Below are 13977 nucleotides of genomic sequence, written 5' to 3'. Positions count from 1 at the left end.
AAAAAGCCTGGGATAAAACTGGACTCTGAACATAGCGGACAATGAGGACTACTGAGAACTCAAGAACAATGGCAATGGGTTTTTGATCCTACTGCACGTACTGGCTTTGTGGGAGCCTAGGCAGTTTGGATGCTCACCTTACTAGACCTGGATGGAGGTGGGTGATCCTTGGACTTCCCACAGGGCAGGGAACCCTGATTGCTCTTCAGGCTGACGAGGGAGGGAGACTTGATTGGGGGAGGGGGAGGGAAATGGGAGGCGGTGGCGGGGAGGAGGCAGAAATCTTTAATAAACTAATTAATTAATTAATTAAAAAAAGAAAGTGACTAAACTATTTTTGAAATTTTCTGCTTCTTGGAAATGTCTGCTGGATACTATGGGCCTGTAGGCTGAAGATGGATGCCTCAATGGTACAAAAAAACTTTGGGTGACTGTACAGATAGCAAGATGTCTTTGTCACTTCTAGAGTTTCGAAGTTGCTTATTTCTTGTTGACTTAGGTAATACTATATCCTTCTGGAGTCTTTAATGGAGTTAAAAAATGGATAGTCATAGTTATAGTTTTTTTGTTATAATAAAAGATAAAATAGATCTAAATATTGTAACCATAATTCTTGCTTGATAACTGTTTTGTTATATGTAATTTTACTATGTTAAAGTCAAAGCCTTCCTTTTTGTTTAAACAGAAAAAGGGAAAATGGTGTGGGAGGTTTTTCTGTCTATGTGTTGCTTTCATTGGTTAAATAAAAAAAAAAAACTGCCTTGGCCTGTTGATAGGACAGCACTTAGTAGGCAGAGTAGACAGAACAGGATGCTAAAAAAAGGGTCAAAAAGAGAGAGCCACAATGAAGCTGCCAGGTCAGACATGCTAAATCTTTCCCTGTAAGCCACTATCTTGTGGTGATATACAGATTATGAAAAAATGGGTTAAATCAAGATGTAAGAGTTAGCCAATAAGAGGCTAGAGCTTATGGGCCAGGTAATAATTTAATTAATACAGTTTCTGTGTGATTATTTCAGAGGTTAAGCTAGCTAGGCGGCAAGATGCAGCCCACTCCTTCATACAACACAGTTCTGCTTGTTATGAAACAGAAACCTGGCTCAGTCCAACTCCACTCCAGGCTGGCTGTTTCTCTTTGAAGATGCTGCATAGTCACAATACTTCCAATATCTTGCTGCCTTCACTGCAACCTAGGGTTTACCTTTACACAATGGTCTCTCAGTACATCCTTGAAGAAAATGTAATGCTGCCATCGATTGCTTGGCCTCAGCAGCTTTCTGAAATTGCAGTGAAGGCCTTTGTATCTCCATTACTTTCATATGCTGAATGTCTGAAAAACCACGACCACGTGGATGAAACTTAAAGTATCTGCCTCTAGCTTGAGATGATGTCTGGACCCTTCTGCCACAGCTGTGGCGGCCTTCCTGTACTTTTGCTGATGACTCTAGGGAAATATTTCTCTAGGTGATTGCTTTAGGGCAAAAAGTTCCTACAGAGGTATTGTTAAGTCAATCTTTCTATGTGCAGATGCATTTGATTCTTACAAACTGGAGCTTTCCTGGAATCTTACTATTTTTTAAAAACGTATTGCATTATTATTTTTATAATAACTTTAATGTTTCTGTATATTTATAATAATAAATTTTAAATTATTAGCACCATGGCGCAGTACACATGTGGACATCAGAGGACAACCTGCCGGTGTCAGTTCTTACTTCCTGTCCTGTGAACCCTTGAGAAGGTGGATACCGCAGATCATCCGGGTGTCAGTTCTTACTTCCTGTCCTGTGAACCCTTGAGAAGGTGGATACCGCAGATCATCAGGGTGTCAATTCTTACTTCCTGTCCTGTGAACCCTTGAGAAGGTGGATACCGCAGATCATCCGGGTGTCAGTTCTTACTTCCTGTCCTGTGAACCCTTGAGATGGTGGATACCGCAGATCATCAGGGATGGTGGAGGCAGGGGCATTTATCCACTAAGCCATCTCACTGGCCCATATCTTATTATTCTTAATAATTCATTGAACAATTTTTCCTATACATGAATATGGCATATATAATAATGGTACTTTCAGTTTTTTTCAACTTAAATTTTCTTATATTACTGTACTGTTTAGATGCTTCAATTCAAAGTCCAATATTACTTACTAAATCTTGTCTTATTGCCTCATTTTTTTTATATTTGAAAGGATTCTTCTAATGTGTACCCACTTATTATGTTGTCTTTGGATGTTTCACAGGTGATGTTTTTATGAAAAGATATCTACCTTAAATTCCTAATTTCTTACACCACTTTTATAATTAATGGATATGTTGACAAATCCCATGGGGGTTCTGTTGTTTTAATCATCTAACACAGTGTGGACTTTAGAGACCTAAGATCATACAGGAACTCTGTGTTTTATTTCACCGTTTACCCTCTGGGTAGAGGATGGTAAGAGTGTGCAAACCACAATTCCCATGGCACACTCCTGTGGACATTGCTAAGGTGAGCACCGCATTTCAAGCTGAATTCTGTCTCCCTACGTGCTTTCCCCTCACATCAGATCTCTAGGAAGCCAATGGCTAAAAACAGCGTGTGGTGCCAGCATGAAAGTATTATCATGTAGAATAAATACTTTATAATAACTTCAAGCACAAATGACAGCTATACCTAATAAAAGGCAAAAAAAAAAAAATCAGTAAATCAGGCAGGCGGTGGGGGCAAAGTACATAGAACTTAATTTCACAATTATGTTCTCATGGGAAACTGATCCCCAAACCTACTCTCTAAACATTTGAAAGGAGAGCTGTCACATGATATGGGCACACATAACACATGGAAAACTCTCCCACATTTGTGAAGCAATCCTACTCTAGTTTGGTAGTTCTTGTCTTTACAGATGAGAAAATAATCAAACCCATGTCATAAACCAATAATAATAATAATAAATTACTTTAAAGAGAAAGGAAGTAGTCTTATAAAATGATTTCTTAAAGCGAAGCAAGGCAAAACAAAAGAAACGAACTCCCCTCAACAAACAAAACTCAAATGTCTTTAGTATAGCATAAGCCTTATTCTCTACCAGTAAGTATAATACAGTCAGCTAACACAAAGCAATGCCACAGAGATTTTAATATTTCTTTATTAGAATAGGAAGCCAAGCATTTCTTTGAAATCCCTTTAATTGGCACTTTCCTTTTAACATTTAACATATGTGACTTATCTATAGAGATAGATTCCACTTGGCAGTGCACATTTTCCTCTGAAAATGTATCTCTTGTAGGTTTAGCGAAGTCTTATTGCAAGACACCTAGTTCCTTGAGTCTGCCCCTGAAGTATGTTCAAAGTTGCCATCAATTCATGTTTCAAACTCCTCTGGCTTAACTCCAGACTTTTGAACAAACTCAAATATATTAAGGCAATGATTTTATCTCAAAAGAAGTGTACGACTACATGAATATCTTTGCAAACTAAAGGATCCTGTGTCATGCAGGACGCAGTTCAGCTGGAAAGTCTATGTTTGATGTTGCTTGTCACTGTTAGGACTTCCAGCACAAAAGCCAAACATGCAGATTTTTTTTCAAAGAGGGGACAAATCATAAACAACTGGGCAAGGTCTTACATCAAGATTTCCTTTAAATAGTTTCTTGTCAAAAATTTAACAGATCACAACTGAATTAAAATTTATACACTTTCTGAAAATGCCATGTCATAATTATACTTAGTCTTCCAGTTTAGCCATGAGGAGATTTTAAACCATTTATTCCAAAGTTTGATATTTCTTCCAGTAATATCCTCATTTCTACATAGGCTTGTGTTTTCAGACCTATTGCTCTCTTCAAGGGTTGTAAAAAAAAAGGAGCACAGTAAACATGAAAACATGATAATGAACCAAGTTCTACAACCCAGAGATTTGTATTGTTAATCTTAAATCTTCTAAATCCAGTACTTAGATTAATATGCTGATCTCTGAATGTCCTGTATTAAAATCTTATTATGAAAAGATTTTCTTTATGACTAAAAGTTTACTGGCAAAGTAAAAGCACAGATTATATCTCTAGACAAATTATTTTACCAGGTTTACTTGTCATTCATCATTCGTAAATGACAGTGTTTCCATGGATCATCTTTTCGGTTCATTTTTAGAGTCCTATAATTGTCTTGTGTGTCTACCTTATTTTGCCACTTTTCAGATATAACTTCGCGAAAACCTGAATTGACAAGATGAGAGATCTTTGATCTTTGTGTATGTTAGCAGTCTGCTGGTCGGAAAACATTACCTAACCCTCATGAAGCAATCACTAGATGCTTTCTTGATTCCAACTCAAGGCAAATAAAAAACAATTCTACTGAAATAACACTTGGAGATACAAGTATCTTTCATGTGTTCAAAGACAGAATTGGGGGAGGGAGGCAGAGCTGGGCAGCAGTGTTTGAGCTTCTCAGATAAATGAGCCCGACTTTAGCCTGAAAATCCTATAAACGGAAGGGTCAACACTCTGTTACAAAAATATGGCATTTGTTCTTTACTAAAAGAACCATTCATAAAAAAAAGATGTGCAAGTGATCAGTTGGACACTGAATATAAAATAGTCTTAAACCTTAATTTTCCAGAGTCAAAATGAAAGGAAATACAACTATAAATTAGTCAAGAATAACTATAACACAAAACAGGAAGGAAAATAAATAAAAAGAGATGAAGGAACAAGAAACAGATGGGTGAGGCAAATAGAAAACTAAGAGTAAGAGGTCAGAATGAAAGAATATGTTGTCAGCTAGGCATGGTGACAGATGTCTATAATCTCAGCACTTAGGAGAGATAAGCAGCAGGATAAAGAGTTTGAGAACAGCCTGAACTGCATAGTGCGATTCAGTCTGAAATCACTGAAAACAGTGGTGAAGCACTTGCCTAGAAAGTCTTAAGTTCCCCGCAACACACACACACACACACACACACACACACACACACACTGTCCATAAGAAATTTCCGTTAAATGTAATGTCACACATCATACAAGTGTTAATCCTACCCAGTTGAAAATAAGATCACTAGTACAGTTTAAAGTCAAATCTGAAGCAAGCTTTAATTAAATGCTGGCCAAGTAGATAAACTTTGCCCAGCTCCATACCCAGACTCCCAGGAAATGGCCCTGAGTTACACTTTGCAGGGACTTAAGAAAGGCAAAGCCCATAATTCACCACATTTCCCAAGAGGTCCAATCAGGACAAGCATATCTCCTGATATACTTCCTGCTTATGTGTGTCTCTTCTACATCCAATCAAGGGCAAGGGTGCATCCTGACATATTTCCTGTTCATGCACCTCCCACCCACATGTGATCTGATGCAGATGGGTCAAACAAATTTGTTTAGGGGAGCAAAACCACCTGGTTTGTTATCTCCCATAAGTAATAGCCTCCAGTATTTCAGAAACTATCTGTCCTTGGGCAAGGAACTTACATAAGAGGCTTTTTGTTTGTTTGTTTGTTTGTTTGTTTCATAGATCTCTCCAACACAATAATTAAAACTTAAACTTTGGCTCTCAAAGAACTAAAGAAGTAAAAATTATATCATGCAAATCGGAATCATAAGAAAGGTAAAGTGGTTAGGTTGCTAAGAAAGAAGATTGGCTTTACAAGGCAAAAAACAACAAACAAACAAACAAAACAACAACAACAAAAACTAAAGTCTTATTCTGTATTATTTCTTGAAAGGGCGTGAGAGAGGGAGGGAGTGAGTATTCTTCATCTTGCTTACCTCAAGAAGTATCTGAGTGTACACATTTGACAAAACTATTAAACAGTATGCTCCAAATAGCTACATTAATTATATGTTACAGAACAATTCAGTCTCTGTGTATGAGAATGCCTGGCCCCTCTATCAACCTGCCCCGAGTACCTGGAGACCACTAAAAAAGATAAATAGGTCTAGGATTGTACAGAACACAGTCTGTTGGGAGACTTACTGACAGAAGCAAATAGTCAGGCAGTGGCAAGATCAGTTAGATTCATGCAATGTGGGTTAGAAGGATAGCTGAATTTATGGGCTGAACCAACAGTGACTTCATCTATTGTAAGGCAATATTGGAGAGACAACACATTCCTGTACTCAAGCCTCACATAGAACTTTCATGATTTGTCTTCTTTTGGTTCCCTGGGAAACTATAGTAAAACCAATCTTAGGGTACTCTTGTTAGGTTTCTATTGTTGTGATAAACACCATGACCAAAAGAAACTTGGGGAGGAAAGGTGTATGTCATCTTATACATTCCGGTAAGAATTCATCACTAAGGGAATAAGTTTGAAGAAAGAACTGAAACAAAAGCCATGAGGAACACTGCATACAGGCTCGTCAGCTGTCTTTGTTATGCAGCCTGTCCCTTCTGCATAGGTATGATACCACACACAGTGGGCTAGGCCCTGCTGTGGCATTTAGCAACCAAAATACTTCCACATGCCAATCTGATAGAGGCAATTCCTTGTTTGAGCTTCCCAGGTAAATCATGTTAACAACCTAAGCTGACTACGGTATTGTAAACTCAGAGAGACACTTAGAGATGTTTATCAATCAAACTGGCTGCATCCAACATGTAAAATACATAATATATTTTATTAGGGTTAGGGTTAAAATACCATAAAACTTGTGATTTCTGCATGAAGAACGAGTAAGCTAACATTCATGATTTGTAACACAGTCTTTTTGATCAGACTGCCAATCACTGAATTCTGCCTCCATGTACCTTTTATCACAAAAAATAAACAGAATGTAAATATCTCTATGCCTTAGTTGTTTTTTTAAAATAGGTGTTATTGTCATTAACAATTCTTATAAGTTTTAAGTATGTTTTGCTACTCAAATAACTTGCTTAAATTAGTGCCATAACAAATACTTGGTATGGTTTAATTATTATTGTACTCCGTGTTCTCTTCTCCCGGTGACAATGTCATAATATTGTTTTAACTCATCAGAAGAAGAAATAGAGTGAAAAGTCTATACTTTTATTGTTTTAAACAGGAATTAGCTAGACGTAGTTTGCATGTCTAGACTTTTAGTTTGAGCAATGACAGACCTCTTCCAGTAAACTAATTTGCATAGTTTGCACACACCCTAGGAGGGCAAGAGTTAGCTAAATACCAGGAACATTTTAGTGCTCTTGTTGTCTGTTTCGGAAACTTCCCAGGAGGAACCTCTGGGCTCTGTGCCACTACACTCTTCACAAAGGATGTGTTTCATGAGTGTGTTTGAATGGACTGATGACAGCGAGGGTGTGGGACCTGTCTGAGAGGTTATAGTATAGCCCTGCATTGCAACAAAGGAAAAGCCCAAGAAGAGAACAGCATAAGAACCCTGGGCCCGAGAAAGCTTCTCAGTGAGCAGATTCCGAAGCAGGATTGGAGATATGGCTCAGTTATAGAGCACTTTCCCAGCATTTGAGAGGCTCTAGGGCTCATCCAAAAACAAAGTTCAGTGTTACTAATTGCTGTCCTATGGGGCAGTGATTTCTAAACAACGTTTCACATAGTTAATAAACCTTGGCCCACATAGTATGTATACGGTCATTTATTTATTTAAACTAATAAGTTCTTGTTACTATACTCATAGTTTGAAACACTATGAAGCATAAAATAAGTGTTATAAAACAAAAATATAACAAAGAGATAAAAACAGATTAAGACAAATAATAAAATTTTATACATAGCCTTAACTGTAGATGGCTTCATAATACTATCAGACACTATTTTAAGGTCCAATATACATGTAGGAGGGTTATCTTTCATGAAAATTAGCATAAATTAGCATTTCAAAGCATCTTGTCTTATAAACTTTCTTTTTTAAAAAAGATATTCATTCATTTTTATTTTATGTGTGTGAGTGTTTGCTTACATGTATGTAAGTGTACCACATACATGCTTGGTACCTACAAAGATCAGAATAGTGTGCTGAATCTCCTTGAACTAGAGTTAAAACTAGGTGGTTTTAATCTGCCATATGGGTACTGGGAACCAAACTCAGGTTCTTTGCAAGAACAGTAAGTGCCCTTAAATTTGATCAAACTTTCCAACCCTATTATGAGCTTTCTTAGGCATTTTCTGTTGTGAAAATCATTTATGTGGTTTGAATTTCTAACTTAGAATGTGGCTAACAAAATCAAATCATATATTAAGAGGATAGCACCCATGAGCTCTCATTCTTTGTTCTTCTGTTGTACAAACTATTAGCATAGATTTATTTTAGGAAGCATAATAAGCTTTTCTTTTAGTTTTTCTTTTAAATAAGAAGAATTAGTTTGTATTGAAGGGGTTAATACAGTCACATATTTAGGAGGGGAACTGGCAGTCTTGACTCTGAGAGAAGGGAAGGTGAGTATCCACGATGGCTGGGTAAATCCACAAAGAAGAGAAGGTGAGCATTCACTATGGCTGGGTGAGTTCACAGTTTCATTTCTCATTCAAAATATGTTTCCCATAATCACATAGCGGTGTTTCTATACTCATTTCTATAGATTTTCCAAATTTTATTAATTATGGATATTTTTTATAAAATTAGATATTTTACTTATGAAATCATAAAGTAGTAAGTCCTGTAAATTGAAATAGAAGGAGAGTACCACTTTTTATAATCTACTTTATCCTAAGGATGTTTAGTGATGAGTGACTAACATAGGCCTAATATTAATTCATATATACGTCTTAATGAAAAGTTGATTTCTAGTGATCTTATGTAAAATTGTGCATTAATCACTATACTAAGACTCTTACTTGAGATCTATTAGATTGTTTTCTGACTTACTGAAATTCATATAAAGCACTTTTCCGTCCCTCTACTTAAGGGGTAGAGACCTTAAAGATACTGGATGTGAATTCTTAGCCCACAGCTGAGGATTCATCTTTGTTTTTCTGCAGCTGGACTTGATTGCTAACTGATCCTACTTCTAACCATAATAAAACTTCTCATTTTCTATAAAATAAGTATAATTTATGATTATTAAGTGGCTTGAGACAAGTGAATAAAGAACTTCTTTGTCTTTTTCCTAGTTCTCCATGATATTATATATATATATATATGTATATATATACATATATATATACATACATATATATCAAGACAAGAATTGAGTTTAAAGAGGCCAGATGCTGGGGCACCAAGGGGACACAGAGACAGGACATTAGCATCAAAATCTTTGGTGCCAGGTTCCCTTCTCTGGAAGTCAGCTCTCATCCCCATTTTATCGGATGCTGTTGCTGTCTCCCATAGAGAAAGCGGAAATTTAAAAAAGAGTACAAGACTTTTGACTGGAGCAATGGAAGGCACTTCAATTCTTAGAAACTAAGAGAACATGGGATGGGAAGGTAGCACTCAGTGCTTGGAAGTTGGAAATAAGTTTGCGGTATTTAGTATACATTTAAGACCGGTGTCAAGCAGACTGCTGAGCACAGAAATGTGGAATTCATAAGAGAAGTGTATGAGAAAGTTCATGATAAGTGTGTCTAACATACACAGCCAGTAGTAACCAGAAGCTGTAATTCATCTTAAAAGCTGGTGATATTATTATGTCATCTCTCCTGTAGCTTTCAGTGAGTGAGTCTAGACTCAGCGAGACACAACTGATCGACACAAAATTGAGAGACACAATTGAAAGACACAAAAAGACTACTTCTAATGAATCACAATGCCTAAGCATCCAAACAAGAAATATGAAAACCCTGAGCGTGTTGGCACATGCCTGTAGTTCCAGCACACTGGAGGTTGAAGCATGAAGATCATGAGTTAGAAGTCAGTCTAGACTATATAGCAAGACCCTGGTTCAAAACTTATAACAAAAAAGAGATGGTAAAAAGCAAACAAGGACAGTGCCACACCCCAGAAGAAAAGGAAGCAGTGCTTCAAGGAGTGGTTACCTGTCAAATTCCGGCTGGAAGTTTGGAAAGACGGGGTAGAATCAATATTCAGATTGCGTAGTTTAAAGGTCAAACAAGTCTTTGATAACACTGATTTGCACAGCCTGAAGGACTGGGCATAAGAGAAATAAATAGAACACTGAGTAAGACAGATCATTCAAAGAGATCTGTCAGAAAATGGGATCAAGGAACTGGAGCCTTGTGTGTTTTGGGGAGTCATGAGAACCTATTTTAAGTGGATGATACACAACATAATGTTTGTTGAGTAAAGACAGATAACAATGTCAGAGGGAGGGATAAGGTAGCTGTATGTCCTTTGTAGATTTTCAGTGTGGAAATTGAGGTTAAGGGATGGGAAATGTAGGAGCCAGGCCATGAATAGTTTGATCTTCACTTCTTGAAGCATAGGCATGATGGAAGCCTGTTTGACTGATAATAAGAAGTAAAGAGAGAATTACTTTAGAATATGTGCTTCAAATGAGGTTGAGCACTTGCATGTGCACACACACTCGCTCTCTCTCTTATACACACACAAGCAAACGAGAAGAGAGAGAGAGACAGAGACACAGAGAGAGAAGAGAGAAGAGTTAAAAAAGAATAAGCTCCTATCTCCTTGTTCAGAGGCTTATAAAGTATGTGGATAAAATAGAAACCATTGTTCAAGGAAAGTTAGAATTTATGATTATAATCTACAAAAGTTAGAATTTAACTACAAGCTAAGAAAACATACAAGAGGATTGAGTATATAAAAACTTTGTTCACAATGGCCCATGCATTTCTACAGGCTAACATTTGATTCAACTGCACCCCTCCAAATTTAAATGAAACATAGTATTAAGAAATGGAGTCTTTACCAGGAGAATACGGCCCACAGAACAACCAAGCAGGGCTCATGGGGAGCTTATGCAGACTGAAGCACCCATCACAGAACCTGCATGGGCCTGCACCAGGCCCTCTGCACACACGGTGTGGTTGTTTAGCTTGGTGCTCTTGTGGGACTCCAACATTTGGAGTAGAGTTATCTCTGACTCTTTTGCCTGCTCTTGAAACCCTTTTCCTCTTACTGGGCTGCTTCACCCAGCCTTGATAGGAGAGTTTGTGCCTAGTCTTATTGCATCTTGTTATGCTGGGTTTGGTTGATATCACTGAGAGGCCTTCTCTTTTCTAAAGGGGAATGGAGGAACAGTGGATCTGGGACAGAAGGATGGCTGGTAGAGGTACTGAAAGAAGGAAAGGAAAGGAAGGCTGCCATCAAACTTTATCGTATGAGAGAAGATAGAAAAATAAAAAGAGATTTTAAAAAACTCCAAACAACAGAGTCAAATCAGAAGGGCAGAAACATTACATATCAGATGGCATCATCTTAGAAAAGACCCACACCAAACTTCAAACTCGCTGACTCCTTGGTTTTGGACTCCTATTCCTCTCAGACAATGAGAAAAAAGTCTGTCCCTTTGAAACTTGCAAAGTATTGAGTATATTGTTACTAGTAGCACCTATGAAGGCTGAAGACACTGTATCAGATCCATGAAGTAGAATTTGCGTTGAGACACAGACAACTGGGCAGCTTACGGCTGACCCCTAGAGGAAGTTAGTGACGACTGGTCCCCATTACTGTCATCGTAGAAGAGCACCATTGGCCCTGTTAGGGTGACCCTGCAAGTCATGGCGGTCTCAGCAGCACTGGGCCTCCTGAGTCTGTTTTTGGATCATGGAAGAAGCAGGAGACAGAGTAACGCTGTAAATGAAAGTACAATAGAATAATGAAGTGCACTCTTACCAAGTGTATTTTTCTCTACCCATGAAGTCCTTTTTATCTCATTACATTCGCAAACTCAACTTTGAGGTACCTGCTGTTACCATAGAAAAGCAGACGTGGGGAGCTTGAGGAACTGATGCTTTTGAGGTGAAAAAGACTGAACTTTTGAACTATGAAAGTCTAGACTTGTGAGACTTTAGGGAAAAATGAAGAAAAGAGGAGTAAGTTTGGGAGAGAAGCCCCGCAGGAAGTGGAAGGATGTGAGAGTTATAGTGTGGTCTGTTTTGAAGTAGAGAAGGAAGTCCGACTGTGTGGGCACCAAAGCCAAGAAGTTGGTAGATTACGTGGAAGAAGAGTGGAGACATGTCTGACTTACACTTTCAATTTAAAACAAACCTTCAGGGGACAGATTATCCAGCATTAGTGGAGAAATTACTTGATATATTATTCCTTATTTGAGACCAAATTTAAGAAAAGAAGATGTTCAATGTTTAACAATTACATGTATTTATTCTTTGGGAACTGTAACATGCATGCCATGGCATGTATGAGGTCAGAGGAGAACTCACAGGAATCACTTTTCTCCTTCTACATGTGAGTCCAGGGATTAATTCCAGTTGTCAGTTTTGGTGCAAGTGTCTAACACAGTGAGCCATTTTGCTGGATCAACAAAATTATGTATCTTATATAATTGAGGGTTGAGAATAACTGTGATACTCATCATGTGCGGGAGCCTGTGTTATGAGTAGCCCATCAAAGATGACGACTCAGAATTAGTTTATAGCTAATTAAAAGTCTTTATTGCAACTGGGTGAGACTACACCAAGGTGTTAGAGTAACTAGGTTTGACTCCAAGTGTCCAGAGCTCCATGTCTTGGCATCTTTAGTGAGTTTTGCAGAAATAGACAGCTTAACGGAAGTTACAAACAGTTATCTGTAGGGGGTTCTGGACAAACAAGCTTACATATGTTAGCTAGGATATCCTGACCTTGAATTCCTCAAACACAGTTGGGTAATTTTTATGGGATCTTCCAGCAAGAAGACCAAATTCTACTTAAACCTGAAGCGGCCTCAACAAGAATACAAGATGGAAGAACCTTTGCATTGTCTTATCCTGTCATGTATGTCCGTGGCAAACATGCGCGTCAAAGAAATATGTCATCTTGGAATGGTAGGTTAGAGAAAACAGACATTTGAGGTGAAGTTTAGCTCTATCATGAATAGCAGTTTCAGTTAAAACAGTGTTGGATAAACAACAGCAACAAATTCACTAAGGAGACCAAATGTGAATGAGTCAAGTTTACTGGAAAGTCTACACCGGGAAAGAAATTAGTCAACAAGACTCCTGAACTATAAAAAAATAAAAATAAAAATCTGTCCTTTAAAGATTGCAAAGTCTTGGGTATTTAGATACTAGCAGCCTTATGATTTGCCACAGTGGTTCAATAACTCAAAGCAAAGGTAAAACTTAAGAAGAGGTGAATAGTATATCTATCATACACTTTTTGTTGGGCATGTGCTCGAGCCCGTATGTGAGAAAATCTTTGTGTGCATGGATGTGCAGGTGTACATGCAGGTATGTGATGAGTGGAGCCAAAGGTCAAAGCCAATACCTTCCTCAAGCACCCTCTACCATATTTTTTGAGATAGTATTTCTGTCTAAACCTGGAGCTTTCTGATTCATCTGGACTTGTTCTCCACGAGCCCCAAGGGTTCCCCTGTCTCCACTTTTTTAGAGGCATCACATAGACATGTTATAAATTCAGGTCTTCATGCTTGAAATGCAAGGACTTAAGTGGTGAGCCATCTCTCCATTTTTTTTTTATTTCCAAATGTTTTTTTAAAGGTGTCGGGGTATCTATAGGAACCATAGCAAAACAGAGCCCTACTTCCCCTTCAAGCCTGCCACAAAGCTGTAGTCTCGGTTCACGCTGAAGACAAATAGTGACATGCAAAATCCAGAAAGAGCTTCTTATTCTTCTTCTCCTAATCCAGTCCCATCACCAGCTCTGTAGCAGACCTCCTGCTGGAGTGTCCCCTCCCCCCACATCCCCATCTCCAGCAGATTGCTCATATCTTCTCCTCCAAACTTCTTGCCCCCACTCATCCCTTTATCCCAGCCCCCAACTCTATCAGGCATTCCCTGGGAACCTACAGGTCAAGTCTGCTAGGGAAGTACATAGGCCAACAGAGCAGGCATGCAAGCTTCAGATCTTCCCTCTCCTCCCCAGAAAAACCTAATCCCCACCCCCCCCCCCCCCAGCCCGAGCCTCATCCCAACTCTGTAGCAAACTGCCTGTTGTGGCCTCTGCTCACCCTCTGCCCATATTCCCAGGG

Source organism: Microtus pennsylvanicus, chromosome 1, assembly GCF_037038515.1.
Source record: "Microtus pennsylvanicus isolate mMicPen1 chromosome 1, mMicPen1.hap1, whole genome shotgun sequence".
Taxonomy (NCBI): domain Eukaryota; kingdom Metazoa; phylum Chordata; class Mammalia; order Rodentia; family Cricetidae; genus Microtus; species Microtus pennsylvanicus.
Note: the sequence above shows the minus strand (reverse complement) of the source record.